Genomic DNA, 26,610 nt, shown 5'->3' with positions numbered 1-26,610 from the left:
ACAGAGCCACCCAGGTGCCCCGTGAATAATTTTTTAAATGTACTGTTGAATTCGATTTGCTAGTATCTTGTTGAGAATCTTTGCATCTGTGTTCCTTAGGGATATTGGCCTGTAATTCTCCTTTTTAGTGGGGTCTTCGGTTTTGGAATCAAGGTAATGCTGGCTTCATAAAATGAATCTGGAAGCTTTCCTTTCATTTCTATTTTTTGGAACAGTTTGAGAAGAATAGGTATTAACTCTGCTTTAAATGTCTGGTAGAATTCCCCTGGGAAGCCATCTGGCCCAGGACTCTTATATGTTGGGAAATTTTTGATAACCAATTCAATTTCTTCACTAGTTATAGGTCTGTTCAAATTTTCTATTTCTTCCCATTTGATTTTGGTAGCGTCTGAGTGTCTAGGAATGTGTCCATTTCTTCCATATTTTCCAGTTTGTTGGCATATCATTTTTCATAGTATTCTCTAATAATTGTTTCTATTTCTGTGGTGTTGGTTGTGATCTCTCCTCTTTCATTCATGATTTTATCTATTTGGGTTCTCTTTTCTTTTTGAGAAATCTGTCTAGGGGCTTATCAATTTTGTTTATTCTTTCAAAAAACCATCTCTTGGATTCATTGATCTGTTCTACTGTTTTTTTTTTTTCTCTTATGGATTCTATACTGTTTATTTCTGCTCTAATCTTTATTATTTCTCTTCTGCTGCTGGCTTTGGGCTTTCTTTGCCGCTGCCTTTCTAGCTCCTTTAGGTGTAAGGTTAGGTTGTGTATGTGGAACCTTTCTTGCTTCTTAAGATAGCCTGAATTGCAATGTATTTTCCTCTTAGGACTACCTTAGCTGCATCCCAAAGGGTTCGGACTATTGTGTTTTCATTTTTCACTTGCTTCCATATATTTTTTAAATTTCCTCTTTGATTTCTTGGTTGACCTATTCATTCTTTAGTGGGATGTTCTCTAACCTCCGTGTGTTTGGGGGCTTTCCACATTTTGTAGTCTTTGCTGCTTTCCACTCACAGAATTCCACCTTGGGACCTCCTGTAGGGCTTGTTTAATGGTCATGAACTCCTTTCGTTTTTGTTTGTCTGGGAAAGGTTCCATCTCTCCTTCTGTTCTGAATGACAGCCTTGCTGGGTGAAGGATTCTTGGCTGTATATTTTTCCTATTCAGCACATTGAATATTCCCTGCCACTCCCTTCTGGCCTGCCAAGTTTCAGTGGATAGGCCTGCTACTACTTTTATGTGTCTGCCCTTTTAGGTTAAGAACCGTTTGTCCCTAGCTGCTTTCAGAATTCTCTCTTTATCTTTGTATTTTGCCAGTTTCACTATGATATGTCGTGGTGTTGACGAGTTTTGTTGTTGTCGTTGATTTTGAAAGGAGTTCTCTGTGCCTCTTGGACTTTGATGCCTGTTTTCCTTCCCCAGATTAACGAAGTTCTCAGCTATAATTTGTTTAAATAAACCTTCTGCCCCTTTCTCTCACCATTCTTCTTCTGGAACTCCTATGATACAGATATTGTTTCATTACATGGAATCATTTAGCTCTCTAATTCTCCCCTTGTGATCTAGTAATTTTCTTTCCCTCTTTTTTTTTTCAGCTTCATTTTCCATAATTTTATCTTCTGTTTCGCCTATTCTCTCCTCTGCTTCTTCCATCATCGCTGTCACTATATCTAGTCTATTTTGCATCTCATTTATAGCATTCCTAATTCATCACGACTATTTCTTAGGTCTTTGATCTCTGCACTAATAGATTCTCTGCTGTCTTCTATGCTTTTTTCAAGCCCAGACATTAGTCGTATGACTGTTTTTCTAAATTATATCTCTTTTGAGCAATTCTCTGGCTGTCATTTCTTCCGGAATTTTCTTTTGAGGGGAATTCTTCCATTTCATTGTCTTGGCTACATTTCTGTCTTTTACATGTTTTATTTATTTATTTATTTATTTATTGAGAGACAGAATGACAGAGCGTGGGCACGCGCGTGAGCAGGGGAGGGGCAGAGAGAGGGAGACACAGAATCCGAAGCAGGCTCCAGGCTCCGAGCTGTCAACACAGAGCACGATGCAGGGCTCGAACCCACACGGACCGTGGGATCATGACCTAAGCCGAAGTCAGATGGTCAGCCAACTGAGCCACCTAGGCGCCCCTGTGTTTTAATAGCTTGTTATGTGTCCTACACCTGCAAATACTACTATATTAAAAAGGGGTCATACACTGTCCAGGGCCTGGCCCTTCAGGAAGTGCTTTTGGGATATGTTGCGGGCACTCTGTGGTGGCGTTTTGGCTGCTCTATCCCACTGGACAGTCTTCTACAAAGCTCCTCCTTACTCGTAGTGGTGGAGTGTTTGGAGCTTTGACCAGGTGTGCTTAGATTTGTTCGTTGAAGTAACCCTGGAACAAAAGGAAAGGGGAAAAGGAAAGGGAAAGCCTGATCCCATACCAAGAGAAAAATGAAAGGGAAGAAAAGAAGACCAGGCAGAGAGTCAAAAAAACTAGAAGGCTTAATCCAGAGAGAGATAAGGGAAAATAAAGAAGATATAGAAAAGGTGTCAAAAGAATTGAGTAAAAATGCCTGGTTAAACAAACAAAACAGAAAAAAAGAAATGTGTATATAAAATAAGAACTGACCCCAAACAAATCAGAAACTTTAAGTCTGATTCCAAAAGAAAAAAAGAAGAGGGGAGAAAGAAAAAGAAAAGAGAAGAACAAACAGGCAAACCAACAAACAGACAAGCAGACAGACAGACAGACAAAAACAGAAAGCAGTTGTCTGTTGGTGCCCGGACCGGTGGCTGTGCTGGTCTGGAGGAAGGGCCACCTGGTTTGGTCAGGGTCAGTCCCACTCTGAAAGAGAAGCAGTTACCAGGCAGGGAGGGGCGGGGTTTGGTGTGAGTGGCCCCGCCTCCCCTGGGGGCCGCCAGTGCTGCCCCCTGAAACCAGATCCTGTTGGTGATGGGGGGAAATGGCGACTCTCCCAATCTCTCCTCCCCGATGGGTGTCTCAAACCACACGGTTCAGACCGCCCTCCCAGAGCAGCGCTGGTGACAGGCTTGTCCGGCTCCACAGTCTCCCATGGTTCCCAGGTGCTCGGCTGGGATTCAACCCCCCCTGTCTTACAGGGCCCTGCACCAGGAGGGCCCTGTGTGGGGTAGCGCCACTCCGCCCTGCCGATTAAAGGCCTTTAGTGTCTGCAGAGTCTTTTGTCCTTGGTAGGGGGGCCATAAACCCTCTTCCACAGTACTGGAGGGAGGGGACTGCTCTGACCTTAATACAGCTGCGTTTGAGGGATGAGGGAAATCCCGGGCCCCCTACTTCTCTGCCATCTTAACTCCTCCTGACATTTCTCAGAAGATACACAAGCTGACGGACAAGCATGAGGAAAGATGCACAGCGTCACTAACCTTTCGAGAAACAGAAATCAAAACCACCATGACGCCTCGCCTCACACGCATTGAGAGAGCCACTATCCAAACAGAAAAGAGCCAGTGCTGACGGGGATGCGGAGAAAGGAGAGCACCCCGTGCACTGTTGGTGGGGATCGTGAAATAACAAAAATTCAATTGAGGGAGCTTTAAAGATCTCATTGGCTTTCTTACTCAATTCGTTGATCGGGCAACATCCCATCTAGCAAGTAGAGAGGGGAGCTCCAAAGGGCTACAGGAAAGGAGTGGAAAAAAGGAAATTATTAGCAAAGAATCCATTGTTTTAGGCAAGGTCATCCTCCCGAAGGGAATGGAATGGGCCTATCCATATACTTCTCAGTGCCGACCAGGAAATTCCCATGTTGACCGCTTAGAGGTAACATGTCTAAGGGGCTGGAACTGCAGTCAGGTTAAGTATTAAGTCTTGGTTTACTGACTTGGGGCCTTAACTGGAGTGGCGCCCTTTTAGGCCTGTGGTTTTCTTGTTAGCGGGATGTAAAATGGTGCAGCTGCTATGGAAAATCGTCTGGAGAGGCCTCGAAAAGTGCAAAACAGAACTGCCACGTGATCCAGTAATCCCGCTTCTATGTCTGTATCCGTAAGAACTGAAAATAGGATCTTGGAGAGAGAGAGGACAGCCACGTTCACTGCAGCATTATTCATAATAGTCAAGAGATGAGAGCAACCCGGATGTCCACTGATGGACGAATAGGTGAGGAAAATGTATGTCCATGCAATGGAATATGATTCAGCCTTTAAAAAGGAAATCCTTCACATGCGACAATATGGGTGCCCCTTGAGGACGTAACGTTAAGTGAAATAAGCCAGCGACAAAAAGACAAATACTCTCTGATTCCATTCATATGAGGTCTCTAAAGAAGTCAAACTAATAGAAACAAAGAATTGGGGGGGGGGGGGGGGGGTCCTGGTTGGCTCAGTGGGTAGGGCATCCGACTCTTGATCTTGGGGTTGTGATTCCCAGCCCCACCCTGGGTGTAGAAATTACTGAAAAGGAAAGAAAAACACAAAGAATGGCGGTTGCCAGAGGCGATGGGGAGGGGGAAATGGGGAGTTGCTGTTCAATAGGTGCAAAGTTTCAGTTTTGCAAGATGAAAAATTTCTAGAGATCTGTTGCACAATGATGGGAATGCAGCTAACACCACGGAGCCGTACATTTAAAAATAGTTAAGAGATTAATTTTATGCAACGTGTTTTTAACCACGGGTTTTTTTTTTTTTTTTTAAGTCTGTAATTAATTGTTTTGGAAAAGAAAATAAGAATTTAGAATTTTTATGTGTTTATTTTTTACTTAAAAGGTTTTAAACACAGCTTAGCAATTTTGCAAGTCTGGATATGCATACTTTGGCTTTGATTGATGAAGAGCAAACCTTCACATTATTACATCTCATGGGAGATTTCTTTGTATTTTATTTCCTTCCAACAATGGAATTAAAGAGTCAGGTTTGGGGGGTGCATGGGTGGCTCAATTAAGCGTCCAGCTCTTGATTTCGGCTCAGGTCATGATCTCACCGCGGTGGGATTGAGCCCTGAACCAGGGTCCAGACTGACAGCATGGGGCCTGCTTGGGATTCTCTCTCTCTCTCTCTCTCTCTCTCTCTCTCTCTCTCTGCCACTCCCCTACTCGTGCTCTCTCTCTCCAAATAAATAAACTTTAAAATAAATAAATAAAAATAAAGAGTCAGGTTTGGGAAAATCATCTGAGTCATACACAAAGTGAGTCTAAATAGACTGAGAGAAAACAAACCTAGATATTCTGAGAATAAAGGCTAATCAATGAAAAAAAATTGTCATGATTTTAATAAAAAAGAGATTGAGGGCAGACTTACATCACCTCTCATCTTTGGTTCCTGTACATTCTTTCCTCCTTCTCTAAAGGGAGTCTGTTCTCTTCTCTGCCATTATTTGAGCCGCCCAGAATACAGGTCTAGATGTGTTGCATTATAAGATTTATTATATGCAAATCTCTTTCCAAAGCAAGAATGCAGTTAGTCACACAGGCTTTTGTTCACGTTAATGCAAAGCAAGTACTTCCCCTTTCCTCTTAAATAGTGAAATAACAAGTATGCCCAGTGTTTCAGCTGAGAAGCGTGGGTAATTTGGATGTAGGAAGACAATAGTTTTTAAACATTTTGCCTGATGAGAAAGAATGAAATATGGCCTTTTGTAGCAACGTGGATGGAACTGGAGAGTGTGATGCTAAGTGAAATAAGCCATACAGAGAAAGACAGATACCATATGCTTTCACTCTTATGTGGATCCTGAGAAACTTAACAGAAACCCATGGGGGAGGGGAAGGAAAAAAAAAAAAAAAAGAGGTTAGAGTGGGAGAGAGCCAAAGCATAAGAGACGGTTAAAAACTGAGAACAAACTGAGGGTTGATGGGGGGTGGGAGGGAGGGGAGGGTGGGGGATGGGTATCGAGGAGGGCACCTTTTGGGATGAGCACTGGGTGTTGTATGGAAACCAATTTGACAATAAATTTCATATATTAAAAAAATAAATAAATAAATAAACATTTTGCCTGTGTATCCCCTAAAAGGAATTTGTCCTACCTCACACATTTTAAGGGACATCTAAAATAGTAAGTTGAAATAGTTGCAAAGGACGCACTTTCCAGTAAGATGGAAAAATTAACATTAAAAGCAAACTTGCTTTCTCACTCTTATAAATATATCCAGTGGAATCTAATGCAGAAGCAATTGACGCCCGCCATCACCTACTCTGAAATTACAAAAAAGGCTTCTTTTTAAAAAAAAATTTTAAGTGTATTTATTTATTTTTGAGAGACAGAAAATGCAGGGGAGGAACAGGGAGAGGGAAACAGAGAATCCCAAACAGGCTCTACACTGTAATCATAGAGCCCAAAACTTGGGCTTGAACTCATGAGCCATGAGATCATAACCTGAGCCAAAACGAAGAGTTGACCACTTAATCAACTGAGCTACTGGGTGCCCCAGAGGCGTTTATCTTAATGTAACAGATTTCTTGATTCCCTATCCATCTTTGCAACAAAAAAGTATACAGATTGACACATTTCTTTCCAAAGTTTCTATGACCATAGTGTCTAACTGTTAAAAAAAAAGACCTCATAACTGAGAAACCAGCTGATAATATGCTCAACTGACTGAGCCACCCACGCGCCCCCAAAATAAAATACTTTTTAAAAAAAGACTCTGACTCTTGATTTCACTCACAGTTCATGGGATTGAGCCCCACACTGGGCTCTGTGCTGACAGCGTGGAGCCTTCTTGGGATTCTCTCTCTCTCTCTCTCTCTCTCTGCCCCCACCCCTCAAAATAAAATAAACATTAAAAAAAAAAAAAAGAAATGCATCTCTTGAGGAAATGGACAGAGCCTCTTCCTTCCATTAGTGCAGGTATGTGTGAACATATGTTACTTCTTGCCTGATGGAGACATCGCCGATCTTGTTTTCAGTATTAGGAGGTGAAGTTTTGCAATGAGAAGAAACTCCTCATAGGAGTTTTGCTGAGTCACTGCCGCTTGAGTCTTTGAATTCCTTCTGAGTTATAGGTCAGAAGCCACTTAGTGAATTTTCATCAAAAATTATTTCACTTCAGGGTCTGGCTCTGTTGGAAGAGTGTGCGACTCCTGATCTCAGGGTTGCGAGTTCGAGCCTCATGCTTGGTGTAGAGATTACTTAAAAACAAACAAACAAAAAAAAACACCTTTCCATTCAGATGTTAAGCATCAACAGCTGCTAACACCCCAAAAGAAAAGACACTACCCAACATCATGCACCTCACAATAGAGGAATGCGTCACCGTCTTTGGAGCACACTTGCCAAAACATCAATCCTCATCTGATCGAACCTTCGATCCGATCTCCGATCACCAACGTACAAGAAACGAAACATGCCAGAGGACGGCATACGGATGCAAAACCCAGACCGTGAGCAATCGATCTGGTTTCATTAACAACTCAGGTGCAAGGAAAAAGAGACTTGATCCGTTTTCCATTTTGATTTAAACAAGCAAACTTCAGAGAAGGAGAAACACAGAAAAACGGAGATGGTGACATATATGAGACACAAAAAGGTTTTAGCGCTAGCTGTGTTTTTATAATATGGGACACTAACTCATTTTGGGTGAGGTCATGACATCATGGTTCCTTGTATTTTGAAGACATAACCGGGAGTTCACTCCTTGGTGAGTTCCAGGTAAAGACTACACTAGGCGGAATTGCCATACAAAGGACACTTTGCAGGAAATAAGGAGATCACTGGGAAAAATTTACAAAGCCTCCACTCCCTGAACAGGGCGAGTGGGTTCCTTTTCTTTAGGGTTAGGATGCATACTCCACAAAGTATTGTCACTGTAGAGGTGGGCATAAAGTCATTCATGCGCCTTAGGAAATATACATCCTGTGCCGCTAATGAGGTTTGTGCTCCTCCTTGGGTTTTAACATCATGATGATTTTAACATCATAATGAAGCCCAGGTAACTGTCAGACTAGGGGAAGGGGCTATGAGCCTGCTCGGAGAGAGGCAGATAAACTGGACTGGGTCTCGGGCTCGTGATCTTGGGTAAGGAATGCAGGGCCCTGCTTACTTTTGAAACGGCATTGGTCTCTTATCTGGTTAGGCTGTTTTCCAGGCTTGGAAGAGACTGTTAGGTTTTACATTCCTTTCATTCCCTTAAAATCCTTAACTACTGGGGTGTTTGCATTTCTTGGTCACTCTCACACCTCCTAGGAAGTTCTGCAGGAAGTAGAACTTGGTTGGACAAGTAGGGCACAGATCACGTAGAGAGGAGAGGGAAAGAGGTGGGGGTCTAAAATGACTTCTCTGGTGCCACTAAAGCTATGTCTCGTCTTCCTTTCTTTTCTGGGGGCTCCTAACTTGTTGCTTACAAGGACACACACTGAAATGCTTACAGGTGAAGCAACACTGCAATGTTTATAGATGACAGAATATGACATCTTCAATCGACTTCGGGGTGATGCACCCATCAGAAGTGCAAAGTTTATTTCCTCACCTACCCAACTGTTGCCAAGAGATACCCTGCCAACAGCTGTGACTTCAGGGAGAGCCCTCAGTGAACCCCTGCCTGGGGCAGCCCACATCCAGGGTCTTGGCCATGTAGGGGTCTTGGAACGCCTCTGAAGGGCCATTTCCGCTTCAGCACCCCTTTTCCTTCCCCTCCCGTGCAGAGTAGATCCTGCCAGCACTCCCGCTAAGCTTCCTGCAACTAACCTTCATCTCAGAGCCTGCTTCTGGGGGAACCGTTCTGCAACAAGATGAACAAGATGGGCCACGGTTGATAATTCTTGGAGCTGGGTGCGGTGGGCAGAATTCAGAGGAGGTGTCCAATACCCCCACGCCTGGCGTGCACGGTTTGTATAATCCCCAGGATAGTGAAGATAATAGATTTTACTCTCATGATTAGGTTATATTTTATATAGCACAGTTGACTTGAGAGAAGGACGTTACCCTGGTGGGCCTGATCTGATCACATGAGCCCTTGAAAAGCAAAGAGTTTTCTCTGGCTCATCTCAGAAGAGGAAGTCAGAAATCTGAAGCATGAGGATCCCACACGCTGTTTGCTGGGGTGGCTTGAAGATGGAGGGAGCCACGGGCAAGGAGTTCAGGTGAGTAGCCACTGGCTGATAGTGGGTAGTCAGCGTGTAAATGCAGGTCCTCGGTCCTATAACGTCAGGGAACTGAATTCTGCCAAGAACAAGCGTCAGGGAGGATTTGTCCCCCCACAGAGCCTACAGATGAGAACTCTGTCCAGCAACCTTATCGCATGCTGAGCAGACAAGCTGGCCAGGCCTACGTGGTGTGGTCGACAAATCCGTAGGCTTAGAAGTTGGGAGAATCTATGTTAAATGATCAATTACTTATGTGGTTCTAGTACATGCTTATCTTGACCAGGAAGGATTCATGTGATTGCATTAAAATCACAACTGGTTGGAAAGTCATAAATGAAGTTGTTGTTGCTTTTTTAAAGAGAAGATTGGAGGGGTGCCTGAGTGGCTCAGTCGGTTGAGCGTCCGACTTCGGCTCAGGTCATGATCTCGCAGTGTGTGAGTTCGAGCCCTGCTTGGGGCTCTGTGCTGATAGCTCAGAGCCTGGAGCCTGCTTCAGATTCTGTGTCTCCCTCTCTCTCTGCCTCTTCTCTGCTCATGCTCTGTCTCTCTCTGTCTCAAAAATAAAAAACATTAAAAAAAAAAATAAGAGAAGATTGGAGGGACGCCTGGGTGGCTCGGTCGGTTGAGCATCCAACTTCAGCTCAGGTCGTGATCTGACGGTTCGCGAGTTCGAGCCCCGAATCAGCACGGAACCCATTTTGGATCCTCTGTTCCCCCCCTCTCTCTGCCCTTCCCCCACTCACATGCTCCCTCTCTCTCAAATAAATATTTTCTTAAAAAAAAATTAAAGAGAAGAATTGGAAATGAAGCATTTGTCTTGCGTATTCATTTTCCTCTATACTGGGATTATGCCCTAAACCTTCCTTCTGTAACTGGCCCTGTACCAGCTGAGACTGGTATGCACGTCCTGTAATGCACATCTTTAGGATGATAATCATCAAGAATAAGTATGTGAACTGAAGCCTGGGCCTTCCCAGTTCTGTTGCTGTTTGTCATTTCAGGGAAAGGAAGTTGCAAAAAAAAAAAAAAAAGGTGCATGCGTTCGTCCTAGGAACCCCTGTCTTGTGCATTTGCCTCCTACACCATGCCGATCTCTTCACTACCACGTTCAAGCATCACTGACTTAGACTGATTACAAATGTAGGGTGTGCAATGCTGTTGGGCTGTTCCTTTGGTTTTAAACAATTATTATGGAGAAGTGCAAATTTCTCTGATTCTTCATTGGTCTCCTGTTGGCCCTGAAAGCCCGTTACCCACTTCCTCAAATGTATCGTGTCTGTTTTTTCGAAAATTCCCCCTTGACTAAGCATGCAGTGTCTAGTTATACTTCCTCTAACGTAGGGTCACTTGTTTTGCCAAGTGTAGAACTTAAAAAGCAAGAACTTAACTGCCATAAGAAAAATTCAATAGTTTATTGGGTTTCCCATCCTGGAGCGTGGGAGTAAGTAATTTAGAATTATCGTCAAGCACTTCTTTCTGATGTAGTACGATGTTCAGTTTTGCAGTTAGGTGCTAACCCGTGTTTCAAAGGGCTAGAGACTTCAGACTCCAGCTCCAACCCCTGCTGGCTGTGTGCACTTGGGCAGACAGCTTAACCTCTCTGCGCCTAAAATCCAAGAAGTGCTCAGCTAGTATTAGCTCTCATTAATTTCGCCTCGTTATCGTACATCATATCTTAATAAATGTGAAATTGGCAGGCTCTTACCAGTGTCACAGAGATGTTACTAAAATAAGCACTGATGGATCTATAATTTCTAGAACGATTCTTAGGAGCAGGGTTATCTAGAAGATTCTAGAATTATGTGCTTTAGCTACATTATCTTTTTTTTTTTTAATGTTTATTTATTTTTGAGGGGGTGGTGGTGAGGGGCAGAGAGAGAGACGGAGACACAGAACTCAAAGCAGGCTCCGGGCTCCAAGTCGTCAGCCCAGAGCCCGGCACTGGGCTCGAACTCACGGAGTCACAGACATGAGATCATGACCTGAGCCGAAGTCTGCCGCCCAACTGGCTGAACCACCCAGGTGCCCCAGGACACATTATCTTTAGAAAACAAGAAGCCTTCTGCTACGAAATGAGAGCTGCTGATGCTGATGGGGCCACATCGACCTTGCCCACCTTTAGCCTTCCCCACCACAACCAATGGCAACTCCTTTCTTCCAGGTGCTGAGGCCAAAACCCTCGTGCCACCATGGATTCCTCGCTCTCTCTCGTCTCACATTCTACCCGTTGGGCAGTTCTGTCCGTCCTATCTTCAAAATACCTTGAATTGGACCCCTTTTACCACCTCCACCGTGACCACCCTGGCCCAGACCACCATCAGCTCCTCATGGCTGATTACGATCACTTCCCAGAAGGTCGTCCTTCTTCCTTCAGTGCTTGTGTCTTCTCAGTCACTTTAGGTGACCCTTCAGCAATGTAAGCCAGATCACACTGCTCTTTGATCCCAAACTCTTCCATGGCTCTCCTCTCAAAGTAAAACCTCAAATCGTTCCAGTGATCTGTGAGGCACTTCATCGCCTCTCTGACTCCATCTCCCGCTTGCTCCCTCCTCTCCAATCACACTGGCTTCCTTGCTCTTCCTCAAGGACCTTAGGCATATTCCTGCCTCAGGGCCTTTGCACTTGCTAATTGCTCTGCCTGGAATGCATTTCTCCCATGCTTATCCCTGTGACTCACATATTCACTTCCTTCAGGTTTTTACTCAAATGTTATTTTCTCAGGGATGCCTGTCCTGCTCGTTCTGTCTCGCCCATCCCCTTCCCCCCCAACACACATTTCCTAACCCCTTCCCTTTTATTTTTCTCCTTAGAAAAAAAAATATTTTAGGGGCACCTGGGGGGCTCAGTCGGTTAAGCATCCAACTTCGGCTCAGGTCGTGATCTCGAGGTTCGTGAGTTCAAGCTCTGTGTCGGGCTCTGTGCTGACAGCTCGGAGCCTGGAGCCTGCTTCGGATTCTGGGTCTCCCTGCCACTCCCCCATTCATGCTCTGTCTCTGTCTCTGTCTCTGTCTCTCTCAAAAATAAACATTAAAAATTTTTTAAATAAATGTTTTATATATTATATATTTTCTTTTTTCTTTTCCTTTCTCCCCTCCTTCCTTTGTCTCTCTCTCTCTCTATTTCTTTCTTTTCTTGTCTATTTTCTGCCTTCCCCGCTAGAACGTAAGTTTCAGAAGGGCAGGAATTTTTGTTTCCTTTTCTTTTAATCTCTTCTGGTCCCTGTGGTTTCCTCAGTGCTTAGAAAGCACCTGGCACATAGCAGGTGCTCAATAACAGTTTATAGTTAAATGAACGAAGAGCCAAATGAATGATTTATTCACTAAATTACAAAGTGTTAAGAAAAGCTAAATGTAGTATGCTTGTTTGTTGACTTGACGTGACTTTACTCAGAACAACATGTAGGGAAGGATACATCAGGTGAGGAAGGCTAACCCTCTTTACGGTGATTTCGGTTTACTTCATACCTCTGAAAACCTGAGCACGCATAGCCAGCCATGGCCACCATCATGCTCCAGACATCGTCACGTGGATAAGAATGTTAACTCAAACCCTTAATGATCTCACGTTATGAAAAATTAACATTTGACTTCCCAATCTGGGTGTTGTGGACTGAAAGATTGTGTCCCCCCCCTCCAAATTTATACGTTGAGATCCTACTCCCCATGTGATATTATGAGAAGTGGGGCTTTGGGGAAGTAATAAAAGAGTTAGATGAGGTCACAAGGGTGGAGGTGTCATCAATGGGATCGGTGCCCCTGTAAGAGTCACCAGAGAGCTTGCTTCTCTTGGCTGTCTTCCATGTGAAGACACAAGAAGGACAAGAGGGCTCTCACCAGAGGTCAACCTCCCTGACCCCCTGATCTTGGGCTTCCAGCCTCCAGAACTGTGAGAAAAATATATTTCGTCTTTTTTTTTTTTAATGTTTGTTTTATTTTTGAGAGCGAGAGACAGAGTGTGAGTGGTGAGAGGCAGAGAGAGAGGGAGACACAGAATCCAAAGCAGGGTCCAGGCTCTGAGACATCAGCACAGAGCCCAACGCAGGGCTCGAACCCACAGACCGCGAGATCATGACCCGAGCTGAAGTCGGACACTTAACCGACTGAGCCACCCACGCACCCCAGGAGAAATATATTTCTGTTGTTTATAAGCCACACAGTCTATGATATTTTTTCTGTATCAGCCAAACTGACTAAGACATTGGGTAAAACTTATTTTTTTTTTCCAAATGAATGTCTCCAGAGGAAAAATAAATTAAAGAAGTTTAAAGGAGGCCAGCCAATTAGACTCACTTTCCATCTGTTATGGGCTGAATCGCGTTTCTCCTCTCCCTTCTAGAAATTTAGATGTTGAAGTCCTAACCTCCAGTGTCTCAAAATGTGACTGTATTTGCAGACAGATCCTTTACAGAGGTAACAAAGATAAAATAGGTCACTGGGGTGAGACCTAATCCAATATAATTGGTGTCTTTATGAGAAGAGGAGATTAGGGCACATCTAAAAAATATATTTACTGGGGCGCCTGGGTGGTTTAGTCAGTTAGGCTTCCGGCTCACGTCATGATCTTGTGGTTTGTGGGTTCGATCCCTGCATCAGGCTCTGTGCTGACAGCTCAGAGCCTGAAGCCTGCTTTGAATTCTGTGTCTCCCTCTTTCTCTGCCCCTCCCCCACTCATGCTCTGTCTCTCTCTCTCTCAAAAATAAACATTAAAAAATAAAATAAAAATAAATAAATAAATATTTTATTGAGACATCCAGATGTTTGGCCAAATATCTGGATACTATCCCTAACCAAGTTGGCACATAAAATTAACCATCGTGTGATGTTTGATGAATTATTGAATGGTTGATTGATTTATTCAAATAAGAGTTTAATTGGCTAGGCTAGCCTATTGCCACTGTAAAAGAAAAACACACTACTTTAAAAATACTTCCAAATTCTAGGTTTGTTTTTTTTTTTTAATAGACACCCATATTTTCTCGAATGCTAATTGCACTTAAGGTGTTTTTAAGAGTTAAACAAAAATTGGCAAATGTTCTAGATTGTTATAATGGTTGCACAACTCTGTAAAATTACTAAGAATTATTGAATTGAAAACACTTAAGATGGGTGGCGGGGCGCCTGGGTGACTCCGTCGGTTAAGTGTCTGACTTCGGCTCAGGTCATGATTTCGCAGTCCGTGGGTTGGAGCCCCACATCGGACTCTGTGCTGACAGCTCAGGGCCTGGCACCTGCTTCAGATTCTGTGTCTCCCCCTCTGTCTCTGCCCCTCCCGACTCATGCTCTGTCTCTCTCCGTCTCTAAAAACTGAATAAACATTTTTTTTAAAAGATGGGTGTTCTGTTGTCTATAAGTTATACTTGATGAAGCTATGTTTTAAAAATAAATTGGGCAAGAAATGAAGTATCACATGCAAGTACATTTCTGTTTCATGAAGAACATCCAAATGAGAGAGAATTCCAGGGTTGAGACAAAACCAGGCTCTACAGTATTGCAACATAAGTATGATAACACTTGAAAAATAGTCCTCGAAAGTATTTGGATACTGCAGACAATACTTAGTACTGTGGACAAAATCCTGACAGGCAATCGAAAATAATCTTTCAAAAAACAAACAAACAGCTGGCTCAGTCGGTGGCATGTAAAACTTTTGATCTTGGGGTTGTGAGTTCAGGCCCCATGTTAGATGCAGAGATAACAAACATAAAATTTTTTTAAAAAATCTTTAAAAAAAAACAGTTTTGTTTCTGTTTACAAAGGTAATAGGGTTTTTCTTATAAATTTGGATGACCCTGAGAATGCTGACAGCTTTGGGAAGCAAGGGGCTAAAAAAGCACCCTTTAGATTTAGCCATGAAGTCACTCAGCCCCTGGAAAGGACTGAGACTCCCTTCATGCTCAGAAGGACATCCCCACCACAGGCTGCCCTTTCCCGATTCTCCTCCTGCCTTTCTGGCACTGCTGACTTGTCTACTTCTCCAGCCTTCCCGATGTTTCCTACTGTTTTTTAAGATAAGGGGGATCTTCTTGTTCCCATCCTATTGAGAGTCTCCCACCTTCCTGGCCTGACTGCACACCGCAGTCTTTTGACAGGTGGGAAATGAGGCTCAGTAGGCCAAGGCCACGGCTTGCTTAGCTGCCCTTCAGAAAGGCTCTGAACCGTGTGAGGACGGGGTCACACCTACGAAGCCCCAGGACCCAACTGTATAGACCCTACCCTCAGATGGCAGCTCCTGGAAGGGAGCCAAACTGGAGGCAGAGAAAGCACTGCCCTTTTCAGAAACGCTCCACAAACACAGTGGTCTGGCGAGTGGGCCAGGGTGACGGAGAAGGTGACAGGTTCTGAAAACGAAGAACGTGCCCCTCCTGACCTTCACATGGGCCAACCTCTACCAATAACCTGCTTCCACCAGTGCTCTGGAGGCGTGGGAAGATCTACCAGCCCAGAAAGACTATGGGATCCTCTCTGTAAGGCCTGGCCAAGAGGTGTGGGATGTGAGCAGCTCAGTTAAGGGAGACGACCGGAAGGGAGGGGCCCCATCACACAGAAGGGCTACATGCAGCAGGTGCGGCTCTGATGATATGCGGGCACCCTCCTTTTCTGACTTCCCATCCTGCCTGCCCTTCTTTCCCCATCCAGATGTTCTTGAAGGAATGGCTAGGGAAAAGAAACCCTTGGAAAGCCTGGCCCCTTAGCAACACAAGTCAAAAGAACATCTGGATTGTTGAGATTTCAGATATGCTGTAAAGGTAACACAATGGACACACACACACGGATACACACACACACGAGAGGAGGTGGGGCATTCCAGAGATGCTGGTATACGGGAAAACGACTCGTTTTCATATATTTATCATTTATCCAGCCACCTTACCAAGGCAGCTTGTACTAGTAAAACTTGTAGCTGAGCCTCTCGAGAAAAGCAGCTCTCAGAGCGTGTCCCTAGAAATCCTTTCGGGAGTCTTCAAGGTCAAAGCTGATTTCATAATAATACCAAAAAGTTACTTGCCTTTTTCACTCTTATTCACTCACAAGTGTGCAGTAGACTTTTCCAGCAACTGCGTTGTGTCATATTGCACCCGCTGAGTGCAGAGCCTGCCAATGTAGACCAAAGGTTAAAAGGATTTACATAGTTGCAAAAGAAAAGCACTTTTCACACCGAATGCTTGTTTTGTGTGAGCAAATGTAATATTTTAAAAAGTTGCATGGACATGTAATCGGTTTGTTACTTTTGAACTAATAAGCAAATATTTAAAATATTTTTCTCAGGGATGCCTGGGTGGCTCAGTCAGTTAAACGTCTGACTTTGGCCCAGGTCATGGTCTCACAGTTCGTGAGTTCAGGCCCCACGTCGGGCTCTGTGCTGACATCTCCGAGCCTGGAACCTGCTTCAGATTCTGTGTCTCCCTCTCTCTCTGCCCCTCCCTAGCACATGCTCCCTCTCTCTCTCTCTGTGTCAAAAATAAATAAACTTAAAAAAAATTTTTTAAATATTTTTCTCAGTCTTAATTTCTAGTATGATAAATATCTCTATCTCTGTCTATTATAGATAGAGATAGACAGGGGCGCCTGGGTGGCTCAGTCGGTTGAGCGTCTGACTTCGGCTCAGGTCATGATCTCGCAGTTGACGAGTTCAAGACCCTCGTCGGGCTCTGTGCTGACAGTTTAGATCCTGAAATCTGCTTCAGATTCTGCGTCTCCCTCTCTCTCTGCCCCTTCACTGCTCATGCTCTCTCTCCGTCTCAAAAATAAATACACATTATAGACAGAGATAGACAAAAGCTATTTGGGGTCCTCAGTAAATTGTAAGAATTTGGTAAAGGGGTCCCGAGACCAAAAGGCTTGAGAACTGCTATTCTAGAACAACTATTATACTATATACAAAGAGTGGTAGTTTTGTATTCTTATTTCTGATAATAACTCTTTAATTTCTTACTAGCCAGAACTTCTAGAGCCATGAGAGAACAGGGAACTAATTTAGTTCCTGGCTGAAATGGAAAGGCTTCTAATGTTTCCCAAAGCCCGCTCCCATTTCCCAAGCTGTGTCTTATTTTAGGAAATGTTGACAGGTGTGATAAAACAGTGACAGTTTGTGGCGCTCTACTCTGGTGTTTCAGAGTTGTTTCAGGAATAAGATTTTTCTTTGGGTACTTAAAAAAATGGAGGCTCTTATTGCTAGGGACTGTGATTTTAAGCGAATCTTTTCACTGCCCTGAACCTCAGCATTTCTCACCTGCAAATGAGTCTGTTGGACTGGGATCTGCTGATGTTAAAACTACCTGTGACGTTTATGAGGGACGGCTTTCTTCAGAGAAGAATTCTGCCAATAAAGGCAAAATTAACGAACGAGTAGTAAAATTTGCAGGTTGCAACTCCCCGCAGAATCACGGATTCAGGAAAGGCTCATCAGCGGATGTAAAAGTCACTCATGAAAAGCTGGGGGACAGAATAGTTGCACGGTGACAACATACCAACTTCATTGATTGCTTAATGACCTGCAATGGGGAACATGGGCCTTTACGATGGTCAGACCCAACTGTCCCACCTTAAATGATGCGCCACTAAATGGGAGACACCCAACATTGCAGAGGCAGTGACGTAAAACTATGAGGTATTCTTATCAAGAGGCGCCTGGGTGACTCAGTCGGTTGAGCATCCAACTCTTGACCTCACCTCAGGTCTTGATCTCAGGGTCATGGGTTCAAGCCCCGCATTGGGCTCTGTGCTGGGCGTGAAACCTACTAAAATTTTTCTTTGTTTGTTTGAAGTATTCGTACCAGAATGTTTACCTGAGCCTGAATGAGCCTTTGGCCAAGAGACAGATCCATGCCTTCTGTGGCATAAACCTTAAACAATGCAGGGCGGCCCTCTTTAAGAAAAAGAACACAAAGTCGGGTACGAAAGTGAATATGTGTGGGATGAGAGAATAAAATCACAAGTTGCAAATCTCAAAAAGGGTCAGACATCCTGGAAATTAATGGTATTAATTAACCATCTGCCACATCTTTATAACACTCTTCCCTCCCGTTTTGTCTGGATGCTCTAAGATCTACTGTGTAATATCCTTTCCTGTAGAAGAGAGGCCCTCACCCTGGCTGCGTGGTCAAGGAGGCTGGGGGGGAGGGTCCCAGCGGACACACGCCCCCCTCCCCAGTGGACCCAGAGGCTCCGGGGACAAGCCTGCGAGGATCGCAGTCTGGAAGCACATGTAGGTGTTTTTAAAGTGCAGCCAGAACCGTGAGCCCCGGGCTGGGCCGTGTGTGGGCCTCCTACGCCCCCAGCCGTGACTGGCTCCACATCACATAACAGGATGGCAAACAGAACCTTACCAAGAGACAGGAAATCAAAACCCTCCTCCTGCCTCGGAGACTTCGTGCCGAGTTGCTGAGGCATAAACAAAGCTGATGGATAATGGGCCCGCAGGGATCGATCCAACAGCATGACCCTCGAGGACACCTTGGTGGACTGGACGACCCTGAAAGTGATATTCTGTACCCATTAGTAGCCACTCCCCATTTCCTGCCTTCTGGCCCCTGGCATCTAGTGCTCTGTTCTCTGTCTATGGGTTTCCCTATTCTGGACATTTCACAGACAGAGAGAATCACTGAATGTGTTGACCTTCTGTGACGGATTTCTTTCATTTAGCACAGGGTTTTCAAGGCTCGTCCACGTGGTAGCACGTGTGGGCGCCTCTTTTTTTTTTTAACTGCTACAAAAATTTCTGTGAAGCGGGTATATCACGGTTTGTTTGTCCATTCATAAGTTGTTGGACATTTGGGTGGTTTCCAGTTTGGGGCTGTTATGACCAGTGTTTTAGCTGCTCACTTCTGACGCCCATGCAGACACTTCCTGAAGGCACCCCATATTTCATTGACGGCCAAGTCCCTCACAGGCTAACGCTCCTCCCAGATGACTTCGGAACCGGGCCCACAGTTCAGATCCCAAGCCCTTCAGGTCAGGTCCTAAGCCCTTCAGACACCGGGCTCTTAGGCTGAATTGGGGGTCCCTACTGTTCTTTCTTCCACCAGCCTCAGTCAAGCTCCCCTTCCCCCCATCCGTCCAGATGCACCCCCCAGTAACACTGAACTTCAAAGCAGAGGAGTAGAGAGTCCCAGTCACTCTCTCTAGAAGCCTCCTTTGCTTCTCTGTAAATTATCTATTTGCATTGCCAGGTTGAGGCCTCTCCGAATTTCCCCCACCGACTGCATCTAAGCCCCAGGACCCTGTCCAGACAAAAGGGTCCTGCCAAGTTCCCACCACTGCCATCGACTTAATCCTAGGAAAATCGCCTTGCATCTATGCAACTTTTTTAAGATTTACCTATTTATTTTGAGAGAGAGAGAGAGAGAGAGAGAATCCCGAGCAGGCTCTGCACTGTCAGCACAGAGCCCCAACCTGGGGTGTGATCTAAGGAATGGCGAGATCACGACCTTAGCTAGATCAAGAGTCAGGGGCTTAACCACCCAAGCCACCCAGGCGCCCCTCATCTATGCAATTTAAGGAGCCAGCCATGAGGTTAGCTTCAACCCCCAAGGACCCTCCAAGGGATCCCAATTTCTCCTCCAGAGGGAGAAGTTGCTCACAGCTCCTGATCAAGGCGGGGGGGGGGGGGTTCCACCTTCAGCAGTCTGAAGATCCAGCCTCCTCCCCTGGCACACAGGAGTCATGTGACACATCTCTGTCACCTGCAGCGTGGCTGAGAGGGAAGACCATATCAGGCTGAGAGAGTCTGAGATTGTCCCCCAAGACTGGGCAGGCCTTTGCTTCTGCACGACTCTTTTTTTTTTTTAAGTTTATCTTTTAGTAATCTCTACCCCCAATGTAGGGCTTGAACTCATGACCTTGAGATTAAGAGTCACGTGCTCCGGGGCGCCTGGGTGGCTCAGTCAGTTAAGTGCCTGAGTCTTGATTTGGGCTCAGGTCACGATCTCACGGTTTGTGAGTTCAAGTCCCACGTTGGGCTCTGCGCGGACAGTGTGGAGCCTGCTTGGGATTCTCTCTCTCTCTCTGCCTCTCTCTTTCTCTTGAAATAAATAAATAAACTTAAAAAAAAAAAAAAAAGCCAGAGTGTCACCTGCTCCACTGACTGAGCCCCTCAGGCACCCCCCCCCCCACCCGTGTGACTTCTTTAATAAGAGCACCAGACCTGGCAACCAACCTATCCCAGTTAATCTGGGACTTCTCAGCCGTCAGCACTGAAAGTCCCCTCTCTGAGGAAATGCCTTGGTCCCTGGCAAACCCAGATAGTGGTTCACCCTGCAGACCATGGTACGGTTTATTTAGTTAGTTATTTTTTTTAATTTTTTTAATTTTTTTTAAATTCATCTTTGAGAGACAGAGAGACGAAGCATGAGAGAGAAAGAGGGAGACACAGAATCCGCAGCAGGCTCCAGGTTCTGAGCTATCAGCACAGAGCCCGATGCGGGGCTTGAACCCGCGGACCGTGGGAGCCGAAGTCAGATGCCTAACCAACTGAGCCACCCAGGCGCCCCTGAGACATTTTAGCCACACCATTGGCAGAGGCAGACAACAGGAAATCAACCGTGGGACTTGTACCTGGACAGGTAACCTGCCCAGTAAGTGTTAAAGACTTGTCGTCAGTTGCCAAGGACACCGAATAACAAATCCTTGCAGAGAGGGACGCAGAATCCAGCAATGGGCAGGTCCTGGCATCCCTTTTGGCTTTTTTATTATTACTGAGATAAACACAGTTCAGGGGCATTGAGCACGTTTACGGTGTTGTGCAACCACCACCTGCGTCTAGTTCCAAACTATTTTTATCACCTATCACCCCAAAAGGAAGCCTCTGTACTCATGAAGTAGTTACTCCCCACCGCTCTCCCCCCAGAGTCCAGCAACCGCCAACCTGCTTTCCGTCTCTGTGGATGAGCCTATTCTGGATATAAATGGAAGCAGGCAGCATGGGACCTTTTGTGCCTGGCTTCTTTCACTCAGCGGGGTTTCAAGGGTCATCCGGATCGTAGCCGCGTTCTCCTTTGGTGGTTGCATAATCACTACGTTGGTTGAAGGTTTGAGCTGAGCTCAGACTTTCCCCGAACCCCTCCAGGGAACGAGACAGACTTCAGCAAATGCTTGTTCTGGCTGGGTTTTTTTTTTTTTTTTTTTTTTTTAACGTTTATGTATTTATTTTGAGAGACAGAGTCCGTAAGCACGGGAGGGGCAGAGAGAGAGGGCAAGAAAAAATCCTAAGCAGGCTCCATGATGTCAGCGTGTCATGCGTGGGGCTCGATCTCACTGTGAGATCATGACCTGAGATGACATCAAGAGTTGGACACTTCAGGGGGCGCCTGGGTGGCTCAGTCAGTTAAGCGTCCGATTTCGGCTCAGGTCATGATCTCTCAGTTCCTGGGTTCGAGCCCCGCATGGGGCTCTGTGCTGACAGCTCGGAGCCTGGAGCCTGCTTTGGATTCTGTGTCCCCCTCTGTCTCTCTTTCCCTCCCCCACTCGCGCTCTGTCTCTCTCTCTCAAAAATAAACACTTAAAAAAACACTTTTTTTTAAAAAAAGAGTCGGACACTCAGCCAACTGAGCCACCCAGGTGCCCCCTGGCTGTTTTTAACCTCACAAATAAAATATTAAGATGTTCTCATTACGGGGCTCCTGGCTGGCTCAGTCAGTAGAGCATGTGACCCTTGATCTTGGGGTGGTGAGTTTGAGCCCCACATTGGGCATTCAGTTTACCTAATTAAAAAAAAAAAAAAGATGTTCTCGGTGCCTGGGTGGCTCAGTCGGTTAAGCGTCCAACTTCGGCTCAGGTCATGATCTCACTGTTTGAGAGTTCGAGCCCTGCGTTGGGTTCTGTGCTGACAGCTTGGAGCCTGGAGCCTGCTTCGGGATTCCGTGTCTCCCTCTCTCTCTGCCCCTCCGCCCCCTCTCAGAAACAAATAAACATTTAAAAAAAAAAAAAAAAAAGATGTTCTCATTGTAAAACACACAAAAGTCAAACAACAGTCCTCAAGCACCGACCCACGGGTGCTCTGATGTGCCCCAGCCTCGAGCCACGTGCTCTGCACGGACACAGAGAGAGCGTGGCAATCGCCTGTCACGCCGTCTGCCTCTGCACCTTCCCCCTCACCTACAAACGTGCTCAGGTCTCCCTAACTTACAGAGACACAAATTTCCTTTGGCCTCACCACTTCCTGAGCTCACCACGCTTCCTCACCACGCTTTTCTCGGCTTCTTCACACCCACTCACTGGTTAATCCCACTTGCTTTGGCTTCCCTGCCCGCTTCTCCCCCAGCACTGCTCTCCAAAAGCCACTGCTGTCCCCAGCAAGCACACCCCGGGCTTTGGTCCGGCCTCCCCCATCCCTTCCAGTACCGCCCCCGCTGACCCTGCCGACCAGCCCCCTCCGTCTAAGAGCTGCTCTTGCCCTTCCTCCTCCTCGGCCTCTTTGCGGTTCCCCCTCTCAGTCTCCTCTGGGCTGCAGGATCCTGTTATCGGTTTACACCCCTTGGAATGTCACGTGGCTGATCCGTTCTCAATTAATATCTGTGGACGGGAAGTTCTCTGAGCTGTTTGTGTCCTTTCGTTTACGGGAGGAGACAGGGACTGATGTCTCAGCCCCCCTGGGAGGGTTGTCGAGCACGTGAAAGAGTGCACGACCTTGATCTGTCTGATTTTTCCGCCCGCCGTGCGGGATGCGACCAGAAGGCTTCGAGGAATAGTTTCCTGAGTTTCTTGATGTTCACGGGGCTTACTGTTACTTTCACACTTAGCTAAGTAACCTTTGATACTGTGTGGTTATAACATAATAACCACATGTGTCTTTGTCTTCTCTGTCAAGGGTGAAAGATTGGAAGGGCTTTAACCACTGGTAAAAGTGTCTTCTCACATCAACCACATCGCACCGAATATTATGTGAACCAGATGGCTATTTTCACCAAGCGGGTTGGGTACAGATTACAAGCAGACTATAAATTTGCCTGAGGTCTGCTGAGCGTGGTAGGCAAAAACATTATTCTGGGGGCGGCGCCTGGGTGGTTCCATCGGTTACCGGTTCAACTTCAGCTCAGGTCGTGATCTTGCGGTTCGTGTGTTCGAGCCCCGCGGCGGGCTCTGTGCTGACGGCTTGGAGCCTGGAGACTGCTTCAGATCTGTGTCTCCCTCTCTCTACCCTTCCCCCGCCTCAGGCTGTCTCAAAAATAAATGTTGGGGAGCCTGGGTGGCTCAGTCGGTTAGACGTCCGACTTCGGCCCAGGTCACGATCTCACGGTGCATGAGTTCGAGCCCCGCGTCAGGCTCTGGGCTGATGGCTCAGAGCCTGGAGCCTGCTTCCGATTCTGTGTCTCCCTCTCTCTCTGCCCCTCCCCCGTTCATGCTCTGTCTCTCTCTGTCTCAAAAATAAATAAACGTTAAAAAAAAATTTTTTTTTAAATAAATAAATGTTAAAAAAAAAAAAAAAAACAGACATTATTCTGGAAAGCGAATTCCCCTCTGTTGATCCCTTTTCTGTCACTCCTAAGCCAGCCTGGTGGCTGACCCCAGCTTCCAAGTACCTGCCTAACCACGGTGTCAGGAAGTCCAAGCTGTGTTAACTTGAGCATACTTGGGGTCATCCCCGGCTGCAGTCATGCCTTCCTTTGTCACCTGGCCTTTCCTCAGCTTTAGTAGAACTGCCTCCAGGAGGGCAGGCTGTGTTCAGTGGGGAGTCCGAGGCAAGGGCAGGTCACCCACATTTAGTGTCCCGGAGCTCGTCAAGGCCATGGCTCCCATCTCCTCTCCAAAGAGGAGGCCAGACCCTCCCTTCCCTTTCCTAAAGTTCTACCTTCCCCAAGTGACCCATCAGCCCAGGCCACCTCCGCACCTGACTCCGGGCCCCATGCCGACCGCATACCTCCTGGGCACCTTCTCAGGGGCCCCTCCCTTTCCAGAGGACAGCGGCACTCTTCGGGGGGCCTCCTGTTCACACACCACATGCTCTGGAGTTGCCCCCTGGAGAATGTTAATTCAGACCGCGAGTTCCAAAACTGTGATTTGCAGAGCTCTGTGGATCTTGGCATTGTAAATTATAATCATGGACATGTATGACATCTACTACTTTTCCTGTGATCTAGTTATTTTATTCTGTGACATTTGTTTTTTTAAAACCTTTCCTCGGCGGCCCGGTGTATGACATATTCATTTCTCAGTGGAGACCATTCCGGGCTCTTGGTATTTCTCTTCTTATCAGCTCCAGTGACCTTTGACCCGCAGGTAGGACGAGCCCCAGTTTGTATATGACGTCACCGTCACCGGGTTGTTGGCATGCCCAGGCCCAAAGTGACAATGGAGTCTCCCCAGGCCTTGGGACTCCCTGAGGGGGTCAGAGCCTCCAGCACTGATTTGGAACCATTTTATATACGGGTCCTGATCTGGTTTCCGATTCAGATTAAGGGCAAAATAGCTTTAGAGTTAAAACTCCCTCTCATTGAGGTTCTCTGAAAGGTGGACTTTGACTCGTGGAACGTATAGATTGATCTGCTGTCTCGACAATCATTGACAAGGCATTTTGCAACCCTATTTTAAGGTCTTAGATTTGACATACAGTATTTTTTTCTTTTTTGCTGCTTGATTGAGGTACGGTTGATATACATTATGCTATGCATGTTTCAAATGTACATTTTCATGAGTTTCTTTACATATATGAAACACCACCACAATCAAAGTTTTGGTCACCCCCAAAGTTTCCTCATTGTGAACAATTTTAAAATAAAGGATGTTAAGGGGGACCCTGGGTGGCTCAGTCGGTTGAGTCTGACTCTTGATTTGGCTCAGGTCATGACCTTGAGGTTGTGGAATTGAGCCCCATGTCGGGCTCTGCACGGACAGTGAGGAGCCTGTGTGGGATTCTCTCTCTCTTCCTCTCTCTCTCTCTCTCTGCCCTTCCCCTGCTCGTTCTCTGTCTCCCTCAAAAATAAATAAATAAACATTTAAAAAATACAATAAAGGATGTCAAGATTATAAGGAAAGTAAAAATTTCCTCCCTTGGCAAGCTCTTGTTTGTAAGGGACAAATCCAGTTTTTTTTGTCTTTTCGATTTGGTTTATTTTTAAAATCCAAACAACACTAGAAGGTCTAGATTTCAATACCAGCAATAGGATAATACACGATTAATTCTACACTTTTTGGAATCCTGAATCTGCCATTTCAAAAAAGAATCCTGGAGTAGATCCTGGAACAGAGAAAAGACATTTACATGGAAACTGGTGAAATCCAAACAAAGTTTGGGGTTTAGGGGATATTAAGATACCAGTGTTGGTTTCTGGGTTTTGACAAATGTCCTTTGTAATGTAAGAGCCTCAGGAAAACTGAAACAGGGTGGGGAGCGTACAGAACTCTCTGTACTATCTTTGTGCCTCTTCTGTAAATCTAAAATTGTCCAAAATAGAAACTTTACAGACAAAAAAAAAGAAGAAAAAAAAAGACTAATGGCAATTAAATACTAGAGGAAAACATGTTTTATCGTAGGTGCTGTTTGTTTTTTTTTTTAAGTTTGTTTGTTTATTCCTTTTGAGAAAGAGAGGGAGAGGGAGAGGAAGCACAAGCAGGGGAGGGGCAGAGAGGGAGAGAGAGAGAATCCCAAGCAGGCTCTGTACTGGCCTGATGCAGGGCTCAAACCCACAAACTGTGAGACGCTGACCTGAGCCTAGATCAAGAGTCGGACGCTTAACCGACTGAGCCACCCAGACGCCACTTTAGGTGCTGTTTTATACAAAAGATTTTATTATACCTCCACGGGGCACCTGGGTGGCTCAGTCAGTTAAGCATCTGACTTCAGCTCAGGTCATGATCTCACTGTCCAGGAGTTCAAGCCCAGTGCTGGGCTCTGTGCTGACAGCTCAGAGCCTGGAGCCTGCTTGGGATTCTGTGTCCCACTCTCTCTGCGCCCCCCCTCCTTGTGCTCTGTCTCTGTCTTTCAAAAATGAATAAACATTAAAAAAAAAGATTTTATTATACCTCCAAATACTGAGCAAGCAACAGCTATTATATTGCAGTTTTTTGTGGGGTTTTTTGTTGTTGTTGTTGTTGTTTTAAATAACAACAAAGCAGGGGCTCCTGAGTGGCTCTGTTGGTTGACCAATAGGTCCTGATTTCCGCCCAGGTCATGATCTCATGGTTTGTGAGATCCAGCCCCCCACTGGCTCTGTGCCAACAGTGTGGAGCTTGCTAAGGATTCTCTCTTTCCCTCTCTCTCTGCTCCTCCCCACTCAAAAGAAATAAGTAAACATTAAAAAAAGAAAAGTAACAACAAAGCACATTTCACTTTCTAGTCGTACTTTTCCCTCCTAATTGGTATTACCATCATTTCTTATTCTTTTCCATTGTCACCTGTGTGGTCCTTTACCTACCAATGACAAACCATTTCTAAAAGCAAGGTTGCGCAGAAGCTTTGTTATTTTGATTCTTAGAAATGAGACCGATCTGCTTTCAAGTGAAGGACTAAAGAGGAATTTAATTCGCGGAATAGAAACAGTGTCTTCTGTTTTGCGTTTGCCGAGATGTCAATGTTGTTTCTTTGGAGGGTGGGAGGTGGGGGTGGGGAACGTTTGCAGAAAAAGGTCAAGAAC

Source organism: Panthera uncia, chromosome C2 (assembly GCF_023721935.1).
Source record: "Panthera uncia isolate 11264 chromosome C2, Puncia_PCG_1.0, whole genome shotgun sequence".
NCBI classification, from domain to species: Eukaryota; Metazoa; Chordata; class Mammalia; order Carnivora; family Felidae; genus Panthera; species Panthera uncia.
The sequence above is the reverse complement of the archived record's forward strand: the minus strand, read 5'-3'. Positions refer to the sequence as shown.